Source organism: Conger conger, chromosome 11 (genome assembly GCF_963514075.1).
Source record: "Conger conger chromosome 11, fConCon1.1, whole genome shotgun sequence".
In the NCBI taxonomy this organism is placed as follows: Eukaryota; Metazoa; Chordata; class Actinopteri; order Anguilliformes; family Congridae; genus Conger; species Conger conger.
In genome coordinates, this window is record NC_083770.1 from 9832329 (window position 1) to 9852010 (window position 19682).

The 19682-nt window shown below is 48.1% G+C and overlaps 1 protein-coding gene across 9 annotated transcripts in view; it reads right to left on the bottom strand.

Annotated features, from left to right (window-relative positions):
* Positions 1-19391, bottom strand: part of slc20a2 (solute carrier family 20 member 2) — a 37384-nt gene extending 17993 nt beyond the window's left edge. For 3 of the 9 annotated variants that reach the window (XR_009710027.1, XM_061260855.1, XM_061260863.1), the window contains exon 1: positions 18931-19390. The gene's annotated coding sequence lies outside the window, so the exon portion shown is untranslated. Of the gene's footprint in view, positions 1-2633; positions 2897-8174; positions 8354-9328; positions 9443-13636; positions 13738-18930 lie in introns of those variants that run through there. The other 6 variants (XM_061260856.1, XM_061260857.1, XM_061260860.1 and 3 more) reach the window with 6 other exon arrangements.
* Between the last annotated feature and the right edge of the window lie 291 nt (positions 19392-19682).

The following is a 19682-nucleotide window of genomic DNA, read 5'->3' on the forward strand; positions in this document are numbered from 1 at the left end:
TGAAGATGATAAAGTCATAAGAACTCCTTATCCAGACAACTTCACAAGGACTAGTCTGAAATAAGGGCTGAAGGAGCACACAGGGCAACGTCAGTCTTCTCCCCAGTCTCATTAAGAAGAGCGTTTTGCTCCGAGCTCCCCCTGTGCTCCAGTGCACCATATTTCAGGCCAGTCTCCGCAAAGTCAACAGGATAAGGAGACATTATAACAGGTGCTTTACATCCCTACGGAAGCCCAGCGGGTAGAGGGATTGGCAAAGGAGCGCAAAAAACCCCGCTAACCAGATGCTAACATCGCTAACCAGACACGCTGCTATGCGCTGACCACAAAACTGACCATCTGGAGTGGAGTGGAGAATTAATGCATGCAGTGCGGCAGCGTAGCTGGGAGCAGGAGAGGGGGAGCAGAGAGAGAGGGAGGGAGGGAGAGAGTGAGGACAGAACAGCAGAGGGGGAGGGGGGAGGGAGGGAGGGAAGGAGTGAAGGACGGAACAGCGGGGGGGGGGCAATAAGAATGGCAGCGGAAGGTGGAAAGGGTCTCTTTGCCGAACAGCACAGCAGCCCGATGTTACCAGGCCTCTATAAAAAGCTACTCTTCTGAGAACAAGATGTGAGCAATGCAGTCCTGCAGAGGCACAGTCACGCCTCCCCTCCCCCCCCCCAGCTCCCCCCTCCCTCTCTCCCTCCGCATGACAGCAAACCCACCTCCCCCCTCCTCCTCCTCCTCACAGGGCCCCATGGCCCCGATGTCTGTGGTACACATAATGCCTTTAAATGCCATAAGTACCCATCAGTAGTAAGTCTATTCAAGGAAAAACATGTTTATAAATTCAGCTCCGATCTGTAGGTGGAGCCAGACAGACGTACAGCCCAAGCCGAGACCACGTAATTAAAATGAGGCCTACAAAAATATAAAAGGGATCAGCATGTTATCCCGGGAATGAGGAGCAAAGGATTGTGGGAATGGAAAACAGAGAGCCGGTGCTGTCTGTTGGGCTGAAGGTTCCAGAATGTGCTTATTTGCTGCATGACAGGCCAGACCACAGACCAGCCAAAATGAAACATTCCGATGACAGTTCACCCCGTTGCATTCTGGGAAGGTTTTGCCAAGCCTGCCCCAGGGTTAGCAAGCACAGGGCATATGTAGGCCTCTCTGTCAGATTCAATGGAGAATAAACAAACACATCACTACACACACACACACACACACACACACACACACACACACACACACACACACACACACACACACACACACACACACACACACACACACACACACACACTATGCTGGGTCTCTGAATGATGGTGTGAATATCATGTGAGGTTTTATAGGCAGTCATCAGACTTAACTTTTAAAAATGCGGATTTCAGCTTTAGACAGCTTAAGTAAATACCAGTGTTCAAATTTAATTTAGAAAATAATTACACGTACTTTTCTTCAACCATGGCTTCGTATTTTCCTCGGTGTGTTCAAACGGTGAAAGGATTAAAACGGCCCAAGCATTCGGGACAAATCACACATCCAGGTGCTAAATTAATTATGGTTTAGGGAACAGATCCACAGCAACAAGGCCATAATGTTCTTTCTTTCAGTGATCAGAACCATACTATCTGTTCATATGCAACACACAATCCATGGTAAAAGTGGCCGTAACAATTCAACAGGCTGTACGATTACATTTAAAATCGTCAGACTAGAGACAAAACACTGCAAAGAGCTTAAACATTGCAGGAAACACTCTAGTCACAATACTGCAGACTGCAGCTACAGAAAGACTACAGCTACGGAAACACTGCAGACTGTAGCTACGGAAACACTGTAGACTGCAGCTACGGAAAGTCTGCAGACTGTAGCTACGGAAAGACTGCAGACGGTAGCTAAGGAAACACTGCAGACGGTAGCTACAGAAACACTGCAGACGGTAGCTACAGAAACACTGCAGACGGTAGCTAAGGAAACACTGTAGACGGTAGCTACAGAAACACTGCAGACGGTAGCTAAGAAAACACTCCAACCTGCAGCTACTGAAAGACTGCAGACTGTAGCTACAGAAACACTGCAGACGGTAGCTAAGGAAACACTGCAAACTGCAGCTACAGAAAGACTGCAGACTGTAGCTACAGAAACACTGCAGACAGTAGCTAAGGAAACACTGCAAACTGCAGCTACAGAAAGATTGCAAACTGCAGCTACAGAAACACTGCAAACAGTCTAGCTCCAGAAAGATTGCTGACGGTAGCTACAGAAACACTGCAGACTGCAGCTACAGAAAGACTGCAAATGAACCAAAGCACTGCATGTGCACACAGGCTGTACCATGATGGCTGAAAGTTAGGGTTACCACCATAGTAATACAGCCCACCGTCCACAGTACACTGTGCAACAAACACGCACACTAACGCGCACTGATGTATACACACACAAACACCTGTACACGAGAGCATCATACTGTGGAGCAACTGAGAGTAAAATCATTCCAGAAGTACATCATAGGACACAATATCTTACACACTAGAGTGTATATAATCTGAGGAGTGCAAAAGAGGCAGGCAGAATGAGAGACAGATGGAGAGATGGAGAGAGAGAGAGAGAGAGAGAGAGAGAGAGACTCTGCCATCAGATACACTCACCTTCAGACCATGCAGTAATCTGCACCTCTTTACATCAGAGAATGAATGAGCGTGTGAGAAACAGAGAGGAGAGCAAGAGAGCTTAGGAAAAAGATGAGAGCGTGTGTGAGAGACGGGGAGTAAAAAAAGACTGAGAAAGCGGTTGAGAGAGAGAGATGGAGGGAAAGGGACTGAAAGAGGGAGAGAATGATTGAGAGAGAGAGAGAGAGAGAGAGAGATTGAGAGAGGGAGAGAGGAGCCACAGGCAGGGCGCAGGAGGCTGTCTGGAGCCACGCAGATTACAGCAGCTCCTCACAGCAGCAGAGCTGTTCCCTCGCCTCTTAAAGCAAGGCATCTGCATCACGGCCCACTTAGCCAATCGCAGAGCAGGAGCCCAGGGAGGACGGACGGGCCGGCAAATCGGCCGTGAAGAACGCGGGAAGGGGGCGGAGCTTGCAGTCGGGAACAGGTCTGCAGTCAGACCAAGGACACGGGAGCGTGTTTATTCGAAGAGAACAGAGTAAAGCAGAGCTAGAACCTTCATTATGAGTCACGGAGTCAGTCTCTGAAAACAACATTGTCCTCTGTCCCACACCCCACTCAACATTCTGCCTTTCAATGTGATACAAAGCAGCAGAACTATAATACACAACACACGCATACACAGAATACACACACACAATGACCACATACTCTGGGTGGAGAGCAAGACAATTACTGCTTTCATCCGCCCTAGCCCCTCAACAAACCATAACATCCCACCATCCCATAATATAAGCCTTCACAATGCAGCAGTGGGGATGACATGCCTTAACACACCTGCAGCTGACCTCACTCACCAACACACCTGCAGCTGATCTCGCTCTAACTCATTAACATACCTGCAGCTGATCTCACTTACCAACACACCTGCAGCTGATCCCTCTCACACAAATACACTTGTCCTGTCATCTCACTCCACCAAAAGCATTACTTATGGGGGAAAATAGGGGGTTACAACCCCCCTATATTACAAAACAGGCCAAATCCCCCCTCCCCCCCAATAATATAGCATGAGACAAAGAATTTACAATAAATGTCATGATGCGATTGGGATATACTGGTCAGTAAGGGGATATAGTAATGGCTCAGGCAGTAAGAGCAGTCGTCTGGCAGTCGGAGGGTTGCCGGTTCGATCCCCCGCCCGGGCTGTGTCGAAGTGTCCCAGAGCAAGACACCTAACCCCCAAATGCTCCTGACAAGCTGGTTGGCACCTTGCATGGCAGCCAATCGCCGTCGGTGTGTGAGTGTGTGTATGAATGGGTGAATGAGAAGCATCAATTGTACAGCGCTTTGGATAAAGGCGCTATATAAATGCCAACCATTTACCATTTATATATACTGGCCAGTAAGGGGATATACTGGTCAGTAAGGCTGGGGGTTTCATACAGAAGTCACAGATGCCATGTACGGATTCTGTGACCTTCCCATTTTCGCGATTTGCTAGGTTTAGGGCTGTCCGTGATTTTATATGGCAGTTTTGAACAGTAACAGCCAACCTTACTATAGTGTGCGCTGTTATGTGTATAAGCCTACGCATTTTGACAACAGCCTACTGCCAAATTCTGGGAGAAACAAAGTGTGACGTCACATGTACAGATTTTGGAATGCACGGGGATCAAGATTCTTGTCCAGTTGCAATCAGATGTTGATACCCAGCACTCCCTTGGCCCTTTACGGTAACGTCAGTGACAACAGGCACCCATTAAAAGCCTCAAACCTTGAGTCGCAAAGTACAACATATTATACCAAAACAAACTTTAAAGGAATACAAATGGCACATGCTAACAAGGTTTTATTGGAATAATGTAATATGGCCATGCTCCATTACAAATATTTAATATAATTTGGGCCATTTGCCTTTAGTTTAAGTGAGAAAGTACACCCATCAATGCATTTCATTCATAGGCTGTTCCTAGCAGTCCATTGATTTTTGAAAACTTATTTACTGTTGCTAAGTTACTTCAATCATTTTGCCACTGCTGCGCATGAGATTCATTAATTTAATAAGTGTATGTTAAAAAAAAAAAAGTAATTTCTTAAAAGTTAGTATGAACTGAAAAGAACTTATGATATAAAAATATATATAATAACACATTTACAAAAAAGACTTCTGGGGAGACATGCCCCGAGACCGCCCAAAAGAGTTGCAGTTCTCAGCATCTATGCACCTCAACCCCCCAATATTCAAATGAAGTTACGCCCATGACTCACACTAGCACACCATGCAAATTACAAAAAAAAGCTCAACGAAAAGCCATTAGCTTCCTTACAACCAAGCAGTCTGGTGATGCCCTCAAAGCAACAAAGATTAAAACCACCAAGCTGAAACAATGTCGCCTAATTATGGGGCAAAATGATAGTTGCTTGAGTGTGTGGCAGAGCGGTAGCTGCTTGAGTGTGTGGCAGAGCGGTAGCTGCTTGAGTGTGTGGCAGAGTGGTAGCTGCTTGAGTGTGTGGCAGAGCGGTAGCTGCTTGAGTGTGTGGTAGAGCGGTAGCTGCTTGAGTGTGTGGTAGAGCGGTAGCTGCTTGAGTGTGGGGGGCAGAGCGGTAGCTGCTCGAGTGTGTGGCAGAGCGGTAGCTGCTCGAGAGTGTGGGGTAGAGCGGTAGCTGCTTGAGTGTGTGGCAGAGCGGTAGCTGCTTGAGTGTGGGGGGTAGAGCGGTAGCTGCTTGAGTGTGGGGGGCAGAGCGGTAGCTGCTTGAGTGTGGGGGGTAGAGCGGTAGCTGCTTGAGTGTGTGGCAGAGCGGTAGCTGCTCGAGAGTGGGGGGTAGAGCGGTAGCTGCTTGAGTGTGTGGCAGAGCGGTAGCTGCCGGAGTGTGGGGTAGAGCGGTAGCTGCTCGAGTGTGTGGGGTAGAGCGGTAGCTGCTCGAGTGTGTGGGGTAGAGCGGTAGCTGCTCGAGTGTGTGGGGTAGAGCGGTAGCTGCTTGAGTGTGTGGTAGAGCGGTAGCTGCTTGAGTGTGTGGCAGAGCGGTAGCTGCTTGAGTGTGTGGCAGAGTGGTAGCTGCTTGAGTGTGTGGCAGAGCGGTAGCTGCTTGAGTGTGTGGCAGAGCGGTAGCTGCTTGAGTGTGTGGCAGAGTGGTAGCTGCTTGAGTGTGTGGCAGAGCGGTAGCTGCTTGAGTGTGTGGTAGAGCGGTAGCTGCTTGAGTGTGTGGTAGAGCGGTAGCTGCTTGAGTGTGGGGGGCAGAGCGGTAGCTGCTCGAGTGTGTGGCAGAGCGGTAGCTGCTCGAGAGTGTGGGGTAGAGCGGTAGCTGCTTGAGTGTGTGGCAGAGCGGTAGCTGCTTGAGTGTGGGGGGTAGAGCGGTAGCTGCTTGAGTGTGGGGGGCAGAGCGGTAGCTGCTTGAGTGTGGGGGGTAGAGCGGTAGCTGCTTGAGTGTGTGGCAGAGCGGTAGCTGCTCGAGAGTGGGGGGTAGAGCGGTAGCTGCTTGAGTGTGTGGCAGAGCGGTAGCTGCCGGAGTGTGGGGTAGAGCGGTAGCTGCTCGAGTGTGTGGGGTAGAGCGGTAGCTGCTCGAGTGTGTGGGGTAGAGCGGTAGCTGCTTGAGTGTGTGGTAGAGCGGTAGCTGCTTGAGTGTGTGGTAGAGCGGTAGCTGCTCGAGTGTGGGGGGTAGAGCGGTAGCTGCTTGAGTGTGTGGTAGAGCGGTAGCTGCTCGAGTGTGGGGGGTAGAGCGGTAGCTGCTTGAGTGTGGGGTAGAGCGGGAGCTGCTGGAGTGTGTGGCAGAGCGGTAGGGACCGTGTTAGTTAGTTAGTTGATGTCACACACTGGGACTCCCCTGTTATCAGGCTGGGTGTGTCAATAGGACCCCACCCGCTAGTCTCAAATAAACAGTGATTAGGCTCATCCCAGTACCTCCCTCTCCCTCACCACCCCTCCATCCCTTTCTTAACCCACCCTCCCTACCTCTCCCTCTCTCCACCTCTCCCACTCCTTCCCTCTACCCCCCTCCTCCCTGGCTGCGTCCCATTATCTTTCACCCCAGCGCCCTTAACTCCACTCCCCCACTACCACTCCTTCACTCCTGCGGAAGAAGAGCCCACACAGATTGTGCACGTGGTCAGCCCATTTAAAGCTACAAAATCGCTTTTAAGTGTCAAGCCCAAATTGCATAGTAGGATACAGTAGCCTGTAAAAACATGAACGTGACATTGTGGTTCGCCTCGAGACACTAATTATTAAAATGTAACCAGCAACACTGGATCATAGTAATCTATACAAGCATAACCATTTGCTGTAATCCCAGAATCCCGATGTGTCCGATCTGAACACCTTGTACTGTGACAGTTTATGTTATTGGCTTTTGTCAGTTGCATCTCACATACACTAATTCAGAAACATTTTTGTACATTTGTGAAATGTAGGCTAGCCTATTTGGCGCTTTATATGCTTCATATTCAGTGTTCATATTGAAAAACAAATTTTTCCCACTGTAAGATCTGTAACAAATTTATTGGTAATAATTACGTTTTGTGGAAACGGTTGGTTGAATAAATTCATCTGCGCATGTTAACGCAGGCTGCTGAAATAATGCTAGCTGCCAGGCTCATCCAGGCTGATTTTATGTACAAACAAATATATAAGAATATAAGGCGGTCTGTAGCGTAGTGGTTAAGGTAAATGACTGGGACACGCAAGGTCGGTGGTTCGATCTCCACCACAATAAGATCTGCACAGCCGTTGGGCCCTTAACCCTGCATTGCTCCAGGGGAGGAATGTCTCCTGCTTAGTCTAATCAACTGTATGTCGCTCTGGATAAAAGCATCTGCCAAATGCCATTAAAAAACTTGGGGAAGTGGGTTTATGTTGGAGGAGGAGGGTGGTAGTGGAGTGGGGTGGTAGTGGAGTGGGGTGGTAGTGGAGGAGGGTGGTAGTGGAGGAGGGTGGTAGTGGAGGAGGGTGGTAGGGGAGTGGGGTGGTAGTGGAGGAGGGTGGTAGGGGAGTGGGGTGGTAGGAGAGGAGGGTGGTAGGAGAGGAGGGGTGGTAGGGGAGGGGGGTGGTAGTGGAGGAGAGGAGGGTGGTAGTGGAGTGGAGGAGTATGCGCTTTCCGGCTGACGGGACACACCCCCTCCTTCACACACCCAATGTTCTTCTCCCTCTTTCCCTCCCTGCCTCCCTGCCCATCCAGTTTTTCCCCCCTCCCTCCCTCCCTCTCTCTCTCTATACCTCCTCCCTTCCCAGGAACCATAAATCTTGTTGTTTCACCCCGCAGCCGATCCAGAACACACTCATATCTCCTGTTCACTTCAGTTTGAGCTGTTCAAGTAGTACTTTTAAATAACTTCTTAAAAAGGGTACAGTCCATGTCAAAAACTGCACTGATGCTATAAAATGTTTCAAGTACCATCTCCTTCAGTTAAAGCATGGCTTTGACCGTAGCTTATTTTGCACACACTTTTTAATCAGACATAACAAAACTAGCTTTGCGCAATGCAAGTTAAACCGAACAGGTCTGTAGGCATCTGCACCAGTCTGATCCCCATTTTTATATACTGGTATAACACTGCCTTGTTTGCAGTCATCAGGTATTTACCCAGTTTCCACAGACTGTAGGAGGTTTAGAAATAATCCCTCGTTCTGTGAGTACTCTTGGATAAGCGCCATGAGGAATTTGTACTTTTTCTTGTACTTCGTTCGTTCCTTATCCGAGCGCGCTCAGTGCGCAGGGCATTAAATCACAGGCATGTTTATTGCCCTGTCCCTGGTCAACCCTACACAAAGCAGCCGCAGTGCTTCTGCATGTCTTCATCGGTGCAAGGCACAGGCACCCCTGCACTTTTTAAATGTTCCCGTCTTCAACTTTGCCTTCTCTTCTACAACACTATCTTGGAGGGGTAGTGGGGGCGGGGTCATGAGGAAAAAGGGGGTGGGGGCAGTCCCGTAACATTCCCTTCGGATACGTGACCCTCTGTATTTATATAATCGCCTGCAGACCCCCACGTGTAACCGTACCCCTGCACCCTGACACCACCAGCCCCCCCGCCACCCCAACCACCTCGGCCAGCGCTGGCCGGTTGCTTCCAGATACGCGGTCTGACCACAGGCCGGAGGACACGCCCCCTCCTGAACGCCGCCACAACCCCCCCCAGCCCCCAGTCCTTCCAAGCAGCAACCTAGCGTCCGTAAAAAGGGCAGCCTACATTTAGCAGCAGCTCGTAAGGAGTAGACGTTTACTGTTTGGGGGGCCTGAACGGGTTTGCGCTTCCTGTGAGAGGAGCCTAAATTCATGGCAGGTACCGGCCGGCGGCCGACCCGTATTGCTATATTCAGCCCTTTTCATCTGGGTCTCCTCGCTAAACCTGCCACACACTCTACATTCTACACGGGAACGCTAAATGTCACAAGCAAGGCTCTGTGAACTCTCTCCAACAACAGCCCCCCCACACCCCCCCTCTCGCTCTCCCTCTCCCTCTCTCCCTCGCATTCGAACCCTCTTGTTCTCTCTGTCTCTCCACCCACCCCCCTGTCCCTCTTACTGACCTGGGGTCTAATTTCTGTGTAACGTCTTTGCTCTGAGGTCTGACACACGCACACCCCCCCCCTACTCAAGTCTATGGTCTACAACCTACCATCGCCCCCCCACCCAACGCGAACACGTGCACATTTCAGTCTTCTTTAAAGTCGCTGACCAGATTCACGACAGACAGTGATTGACAGTAGTCGAAACGAGTCTAAAATCGGTCTCACCTGTGGTCCCGATAGTGGTGTTTATGTGGGCACAGTTTGAGTCAGCCTGCGGAGGGCAACGTGACCGTTAGCTCGGTTCCCCGGCGTGCACGCCAACCCTGCCTAATCCGGTCCGCTCTCTCTCACACACACATTCAGCACAGCCTGCGCATGACCCGGCTAACGGCATTATGGGATGCCTCCGATTAGGGCACTGCCGCTGCCATGGCGATGGGGAGGAGGGACATGTCTGTGTATGTCTGTATCTGTCTGTGTGTGGGCTGCAATAGGACCTCCTGGCATTCCTCCAGTGGTAGTGACACAAACAAACATGCACACACACACACACACACACACACAGTCACATACATACATACACACACACAGCTACAGAGGGAGAGCTGTTAGAGTGATAGTTACAGAGAAACTATTCTAAAAACTACAGAGAGAGGGGGCTGTAGAAACGACTATAGAGAGAGGGGTGTTACAGCTGCAAAAAGAACTGAAACAGTTGGTTCTGGTGTAGAAAATGGTTCCTACACTAAACACAGCACTACAGACCATAATATAACAGCAGCTACTGCAGTCTAACTCCTGGCGACAGAGGCCAACAATTCGGTCTGCTGTTATACAACAGTCTGTCCCACACATCAAATAGTGGTGACAGCTACCCATCATTGCTTGAGGCAAACAATGTCTGGTACAAAGAGTGACTTTCTATTGGCTGGATCACAAGCATGACAGTTGACAAGTTCATCTTCGGCTCAAACTTCTCTCTCGGGAGTATAAAATCAGTACGGACGGCTTTAAAAGTTCTGGAAACTGCAGTGAAGGAATGCTTTTGCCTTTGAAACCTGCTGGATTTAGACTTCCTGTTTTAGTAAAAACAAAAAGCTGCCTTTGGGAGAAAGTGGTGTAAGGAAGATCTGTGGTAGTGACAAATGAAGACACCACAACCGTAGCCTGACCTGTGGCAGTCTTGTCAATCTGTCTAGCTGCGCCTCGTGTGTCTACACTTACATGAATGATCGCCCCGGTTACATAACACAAGTTCACTCAAGCTTCTGCTTCAATAAACATTGAATAGCAGTTCAAACAAAGATAAATCTTTAATTACGCATTTAAATCTCGTAACAACGAGGGGAAGAAAACAAAAGATATCCTTGTGCGATACCTAAAAAAACATTTAATCCCCAAGTTGGAAGGCAGACATCGGCCTACATAATAACCTTGCTCATCAGCTACTCCAGAAAAACATTAGGCAAGAACATTTATTTAAGCTTGAATAAATCGAGACAGAAAAAGGTTTCTTGCGCTTGGCGTTTGGCACTGCCCCTGCCACCCGCCCCCTACGCCTCCAGTCTGACACTGCTCCCCCGAAATGTCTGCCCCTAACAACAGCTGTGCCTGCTGCCAAACGGGGTGTCAGAAGCAGGGGGGGAGCTGGAAATAGTCATGTCACATGAGGCCTCCAGGTGTCAGAAAAGGCTAGAGCAGGCCTCCCTCACACTCCCAACACTACCCTACATCTCCCTCACTCTCCCAACACTACCCTACATCTCCCTCACTCTCCCAACACTACCCTACATCTCCCTCACTCTCTCAACACTACCCTACATCTCCCTCACACTCCCAACACTACCCTACATCTCCCTCACACTCCCAACACTACCCTACATCTCCCTCACTCTCCCAACACTACCCTATATCTCCCTCACTCTCCCAACACTACCCTACATCTCCCTCACTCTCCCAACACTACCCTATATCTCCCTCACTCTCCCAACACTACCCTACATCTCCCTCACACTCCCAACACTACCCTACATCTCCCTCACTCTCCCAACACTACCCTACATCTCCCTCACACTCCAAACACTACCCTACATCTCCCTCACTCTCCCAACACTACCCTACATCTCCCTCACTCTCCCAACACTACCCTACATCTCCCTCACTCTCTCAACACTACCCTACATCTCCCTCACACTCCCAACACTACCCTACATCTCCCTCACACCCCAACACTACCCTGCACCTCCCTCACACACCCAACACTACCCTACACCTCCCTCACACCCCAACACTACCCTACACCTCCCTCACACCCCAACACTACCCTACACATCCCTCACACCCCTACACTTCCCTACACCTCCCTCACACACCCAACACTACACTTCCCACACACCCAACACTACACTTCCCTCACACCCCAACACTACACTTCCCTCACACCCCAACACTACCCTACACCTCCCTCACACACCCAACACTACCCTACACATCCCTCACACATCCAACACTAGCCAACACTTCCCTCACACTCAACACTACCCTACACCATCCTCACATTTGCAACACTACCAAACACCTCCCTCACTCTCTCAACACTACCCCACACCTTCCTCACCCCCCCAACACTACCCTGCACTTCCCTCACACTCCCAACACTACCCTGTGCCACCCCAACACTACCATGCACCGCCCCAACACTACCCTGTGCCATCCTCACATTTGCAACACTATCAAACACCTCCATCACAGTCCCAACACTACCCAACATCTCCCTCATTCTCCAAACACTAACCTACACCTCCCTCAATCCCCAACACTACACTCCAACAACACTGCCCCAGACATCCCTCTCACCGCTGGACACTGGACCAGACACACGTGTGGGCGCTCCATTGGTATGGAGCAGGCATCGTTCTCCCTTTCCTAGAGGCACTCTGGGCCGCTGCCAGACCTCCAGGGCTCCAGTGGAAAGAATTCTCTGGCAGAGTCACAGTGTGCCATAGAGACAGGGTCAGCGTCTATAACCCGAAATCTACTCAGCCCCACAGATCAGACACGGCGTTCCCCCGCCATTAAAGACCAGTACACAGCTCGACGATGTAGAATTCCCTGGGTACCGATGTCACCAACATTCCCTCATTGCTCGCCTTTGATATTTAAGGCGGTTGCCAAAAATATCAATTATATAGCACATCGATGGATACTTTCCTTTACTGAACCCCATGGGGTAAGGAGTTACTTAGGAGCAGTGGGCAGCCACAGTGCGGCACCTGGGGAGCAATGCAGGGTTAAGGGCCTTGCTCAAGGGCCCAACAGCTGTGCGGATCTCATCGTGGCTACACCGGGGCTGGAAGCACCAACCTTCCGGGTCCCAGTCATGCACCTCAGCCACTACGCTACAGGCTGCCCAATGTCACTGGAGTCATTTGCACTTAAAAGCAATTCACAGTTCAGCGATTATCCCATTTGATGTTCGGTCGCTATGACTTCTTTATACTAGAGCGATGGGCCATTTGATCGCTGAGGCTTGAAAGGTGTATTGAACGGTGACCCCGTCACTGGCTCAGATGTCATGACATTATAGAACATTTTCAATCTCTAGTAAATCAACCATCAAAGGCAAATGACTCCACTTCAGCGATGCGTTCTATTATTTTTTATGGGTTGATGCATTTTACGAGTGTCAGCGTTCACAAACAAAGATAAGCAATGATAGAATGCTGCTGATAATGTAACGATATCCATCTGGCAATCATACATAGCCGAGCTGTAAACTGCCATTTAACGCTGGAGTTAACCAATTTACGCGCTAAAGATACTACCCTACACCCCGTCTCACGCCCTAAAAATGCCCTAACCTAGTTTGGTTCCTCGGTTTTTCTTCATTAATTCCTCTTCTTCTCAGCGTCAGCACAATGGTTACAGTGGCATAAGGCTCAATATGTGACAGCACCATCTCCACCATGAGAATCCACCACAACTCATTATCGGCTGGTTTTCGGAGCCAAGTGTACACTATATCGAACAGGCTTAGAGCCTGACCTAACACTTGGAACACAGCTTTAAACTGTCTTAGGGGTACATTCATGTCAGAGCACCATGGGTTTCACAATGGGGCTGATGGGAAACGGAGTTCAGACTCAATACACTACACCGCACTCAGGACACCACCTGGCATCATGCTCTCGGTTTGCTCAGGTTTTCGCCTTCCAAATGCACTGAGGCCCTACACAACTTTGAATATAAACAAAACTGCCTCGCTGTAAAAGAACGTCCTCGTTCACCGCTCATTACCAAAGTGTCGTGTTGTAGGACAGCAGCAATCCGACAGGTTGTGAGGGGCCAGCATGTGGATTCCCTGCTTCCCTGCTATTTATATCACCAGCCAACCCACCACAGCCAAAAAAAGTCTGCCCGGTTCAGTCTTCAGATGTCCTGATAACAGCACAAACGCTCCTCGACGCGCCCACTCAAGAATCGTCCGAGCAGTCACACTGTCCTATCAAGGTAAACACAAGGTTACGCACTCACCTCGCTCCCAGAAGCCTCTGCAACCGTAAACTGAAACGCGCTACACGCAAGTCTCAGGGTTGGCCTCAGCTGCTCTGCTGTGCCCGATGCTTACTCTGGCTTCCATCATTTTTCCAGTCATGTGCTGTTGTTCTGGTGAAGACAAAGGGGTCTAATGCCGGGAATAACAGGCCGATTGTATTTCTCAAGGCTGGGCCATCATGCTTAGGGGAGGCTGTAAGAGCTTCACTGTTCTCTGTGGCACTGCCAACTTCCCAGCATGTGCAGCTAACAAAACCAACAATCACTAGCCGGGCACATAACACTAACAATCATTAGCACAGCACACGCAGCTAACAATCCCAACAATCACTAGCAGTGTGTGAGGCTAACAAACCCAACAATAACTAGCACAGTGCATATAGCCAACAATCACTAGCCTGGTGCATACCACTAACAAACCTAACAACCATTAACACAACACATGCAGCCAACAATCGCTAGCACGGTGCGTACACCTAACAATCCCAACAATCACAAGTGCAGCATGTACAGCAAACAATCGCATACTACAGTTGCATAGAACGCAAGGCTAACAATCTTAACAATCACTAGCACATCACGTGCAGCAAACAAAGCCAAAAAGTACTAGCATAGCAGCAAGTGTCAGGTACCACCGCAGCTTACAGTGCAATTTCACAGCGTCTCTGTTTATATCCTGCCACATGCAGGCATAAGTTCACACCTGTGTGTTTGGAGGAGTTGCACATATTCTTGGAAATAGGGAGCCTCGGGTGGGGGGAAAAAATAAAGCTATATACCTCACAGAAGCTCTAGCCCAGGACTGCCCAATCCTGTTCCTGGAGATCTACTGCCCTGCAAGTTCACTCCAGGGCTAACAAAACACACCTCAGTCAACAGCTAGAGATCTTGTTGAGCTGCCAATTAATAGAATCAGGTATGCCTCTCAACTAGGGTTGAAATGAAAACCTACAGATCTCGAAGGATGAAGATCTCGTGGAACACGGTTTGGCAGGCGTGCTCCAACCCCACAAAGCAACCAATGAGATTTGAGACGCAGAAACCCATATGCAGACCAAGGGCCTCATAAGCTCCATTACAACACGCACGCACGCACGCACGCACGCACGCACGCACGTACGCACGCACACACACGTACGCACGCACACACGTACGCACGCACACACGTACGCACGCACACACGTACGCACGCACACACGTACGCACGCACACACGTACGCACGCACACACGCACACAAGCTCCTGGCCAAAGCTGCTAAATCCAACCAGACACCACCGCCCCACCATCCAAGCGGAGCACCTCCTCCTGTTCCCCTCCTCCAGTCATGTGCAGCCCTTAGGACCACTTACCCCTAATTCATTTAGCACAAACCCCAGGGTTTACAGCGGCACAGGATAATCCCCGCGGGGCTCAGGGTCTGGGTGTGACTGACAACAGGAGGCTTTGGGTGGCTGAGTGCTGCCTGAGGGAGGGGCCTGTGTTGTGACTGACGTGTTTGCCCGCTAAAGTTCCCCCACCAAAGGGAGCCCGCCTAGAGCACAGAAAGATGGTCCAACGCCCAGTCACCTGCATTAATCATGGCTTTCCACCCATCCCACTGGACACGTGCACAATAACAGCTTTATCTCAGGCAATAAACCCTTTATATGACAATGTTCTTTGTGGGAACAAAAGACGAACCACACAAGTACAATCCCAGACGTGATTGTTCAGAGGATTCTTTGTGTTCCTGAGAACTGGGGCTGAGGACACACCACTGAAGATCCTGGTGACCTCCCAAAATCTACTTTTTTAAATATATACATTTCGAAATTCAATTCTATGAATGTATTATTTTACAACATACTGCATGTTATCACAACGCAAACAGAAACCAGTGAACACCCATTGTATATTCTACATAACCAGGGCAAACAGTCATTTGAGGCACACTATAATCACCATGTTTCACTAGTTGGCCATTTCCTTATTGAGGACTGCTGTTTGCTCTGTATATCAGCATTCAGACTACTACACCCGCAACAGAGCAATTAACTAACCCTTTAGAAAAATAAATCTCCCAACACCGTGTTCAGCACTGGTTCTAGGAAGGTTTTGCTGCACACCTCTCCTGCAACCTCCTGGTGTGCAGTAATGGAACACCTGGAACACAAATGCTACCTGTTACAGCATCTGCTTACTACTAGATAGCTATGGAAAGACATCACATCATTTTTTTAAAAGCAATACAAAAAAACACTTTAATATCTTAAGAACAAACTTAATTTCAATCATTGTGAAATTGAATTATCAATGTTGAGTTTCATTAACAAATTACTGGTTGAATCAGATACTGGTAAGACCGACAGTGCAATTTAAAGATTCAATCCCAAATCTGGCATCGACCTTCAGTAACATCCCCCCAAAAAAAACACACCTGATCACAACCCTCCCTTAGAGAAACAACAGAATAACGTCTCAAAATAGGGATCTTGAGAAAGGGAAGAGAGCAGCATAATGACAGACTGATAACAACAAGGGCTGTGATCATGTCTGCCGGAGGAGACAAAAACATGGCGTTTTGCCGTTCTGCTGTGGCACATAAACAACGGATCATCTCTGTGAGCCAGCTTTTCGATGACCAACGGACTGCGCCTGTGTGCCATCTAGGCTGATAGGCAGGTATCGGTTATAGGAGCGGGGAACATTCCTACACCAAATAACAACAGCACACCGCACTCAATGATGGGGAGACGCCCCCTGGCGGTACACCCTGGCAGCTGCATTACAAGGGTTCTGCCTCAAGATTTAACCTGGCCGAACACAAAAATAACCACAATACTTTATCCCTCAGTGCCGTACTACCACAGTACTTAAAAGTACCCCATTACCCAATTTCAGAGAAATCTAAAGAAAACTACAACCATTACCAGACAATGTGCAAAGGTTTTATGAGAATGCTCCACTGCAGACAATCATTTTCAGGTTTTCTTTTGATACACAAATCGAATGGAAATTAGTTTATGAGGCCTAGACCAAGATCACATTACAATGACACAGTAATCCTCATCCAGAGCGACTCCGATAACACACATTATAATGACAGTAAAAAGGGAGTTGAAAATTGGGGCGTGTAGATTCCAATTTGATAAACGACACAATGTATTATTTCAACTAAACAACAGTCTGTAGCCAGGGAATGTCTGACCGCCCAGGCTGGTTAAAGGTTAATCCACATGTACCCCCCTAGTAAGCTACAGTGCGTCTCCCAAAACAAGTATTGCTAAACACTCCGTCCATTACAACTTTTTTTTGCTCAACCATGTGTGGCAAAGTTCTATTTTTAATCAACGATGAATACTACGATGGTCATTTCCTCTTATAACTGATACATTTACATATATATAGCGACTCATCAGCCCTGGTGTTAAATCCAGCTATCACCCGCATGAAATAGCCTACCAACTACCAGCAGTTTCAAAACAGCTTGAGCTGGTGAAATCATGTTGAGTATGCATCTGGTCTAACAACTACCAGCCGTTTGAAAACCTATCTTGAGCTGTTTGTCAGCAGGGAGGCAACATCAGTCCCCGAGAATTGTCGGGGTTTTTTTAAAGAAACAGTTCTCACAATACATTGTTTGCAGTGTTTGGGTTCCCTTGGGAAACAGTGTCGGAACAGAAAGGAGTACGAGCTGTTCGATAATTGTGAGCTGCGTGCTGGGGAGATCATTAAAATGGGTTTTGTAAATATTGCAAGATACCCACTTACAGTAAAATTGTACTTAACACCACATGGCAAACTGAAGGAGTAGACTGATCAGACCATGGGACCCAATCATATACTTTAAAGCGGCTAGAGTATGCTTGCATATTAAATAACTGCACAAAACTCAAGTTACGAGTTCGATTAGCAATCTAGCTGGGCCGTAGCAGTTATAACGTTGAGGAAGGTAGTTACTTTTTAAAAATCCAGCTGTGTAAATTGACTGCATGTATAAAAAATGTAATCCGTGTAATCCGGACGTGTTAAACCGGTCTGTAACTAGCCTAATGCTCAAATGTGAATGGCATGCATGTGTTAAAAAAAAAAAAGAGGGAAAAAAAAAGCACAATCCAGCTCAATAATTAATGTTGACCGACCTGAAGGACAAAAATTATTAATTAATTAATTAGAACGAATTCTATTAAAATGTGTCCTGACACCGCGACCAGCGTTTGCTGCTATGGGCTAGTGTAGCTAACACACGCTACAGTGCTAACGCTCCGGGAATTGTTAACATCTGAGCCCTAGGAGCGCCCATCTCGGTCGGAGGTTCAACTTGATCCAGGGCCTTAAATCGCGTGACACGACTGTTGGGTTGTCCTTTAGCATACATAGTAATAACATTCAGTCGAGCGCATCTCCAGAAATTTAACGCTAGCAATAATCGGCGCCGCGAGCTGGACATTCATGCACTGAGGAAAGCGGAAAGTGCTTGCGAATGCTAATTCGTAAACCGTTCAAGACACCACCATACATTCAAAACAATTAGATTTTCAAGAACATTAACGTTTGAATTTTTAATATGTCAGTTTATGGAGCCATCAATGGCGAGATCGCAGCGTAGGAGCCTATTCAGTTAAGATTACGGCAGCCCCATGTTTAGTTTGACCTCTCGCCGTTAGCTAGACTACCTACTTGGATTCAAACCGATCAATGCAATGGACAACCGCGGTCAAGTCAGTCTGCATGTAGTCACCTTTAGAAACTGATTTAAACGCGGCACTGGCCAAAATACCACCACTTAAAAATGAAATGGACACGTGTGGCCAGTCTACAGTCAGCATGTTAGCTTGCTAAAGTTAGCCTGGTATGTGTTAGTGAGCATCGACAGTTTAACGTTAATTCAATTCGTCGAGTGATCTATCAAGAACAACAAAATCAGCATATGGATAAAAAACAATGACACTTGCTGGCTAACGTTGGCCATATACAATCGAGGTTTCATATCTTGAGTATGTCAAACATATGGAATTCAACAGAGCAAGGAACAAAGTTGCTCATACTAGACGTCTCTATATTGGGCGGGCTTAGTTGGTTCCCTGTTAAATACGGGTTGGGACGGTGTTAAAATAGCCAGCGACATACCAATCTTTGAAACCTTGTATTTATTTATTTTTTTAGTTTAAAGCAACGGACGCGACTGTCCGTTGTCCTCTGTGACTGCCTATAACTGGCTACATACATATGATCTGATACATAGACGACTGAGAACAGAAAGCGTTTTAAATGAACCATTATTTCCACTTACCAACGCAAAAAGCACACACGGTCGGACACCCGAGATATTCCTGTTCCACGGAATCTCACCTCGCGTATGTGAGTGAGGCCGCCCAAAATGTCTGATTTCTGTGTGCTCCGAAACGCTGCTTTTTAATCTCACAAATCGTGTTGTCCTGACGCCGTTTCAATCTGAGCGATAGGAGGGTCCCAAGACAGGAACGCGTCGTTTTCCAGAATGACAGCTTGGGAAAAAAAGAAGGAAGTGCGTGTACGCAGTGGTCACTTCGGGAGGTTGTTCGGTGAATCCAGACCCAGACGTTGACCAAATTCGTCCACCCGTCGGGATGGAACCAGTGGCCTGTTGCAGTATTTCGAAAGCACACCAAAAATGTAATAATATGGAGACCGATCCCACGCGATGAATTGTAATGGGCTGGTGAGGAGGGGAGAGATGCACGTATAATTAGCACTGGTGCTCGAAATGGAAAACAGTGAAAACACAGCATGTGGGTAATTTTATATGAACCGACAACGATCCTGTTTTAACCAGATTTTCTGTTCGATATAACAATGAACGAATGCTTATGCTGTGCATGGCTTGTCTTGACATTCTAATTCAGGAAACGTATTGGCTTGCTGCAGTTCCGTAAACCGCGCGATTGTCGTGTTTTGTTGAGGGGATTGTGTCATAAATGCACTGAGTAGAATTATTACAACAACATAATACGTAAATATATATCGTTTTGCTGAATGAAAATTCAAGGACTTTTAAGGATTTGC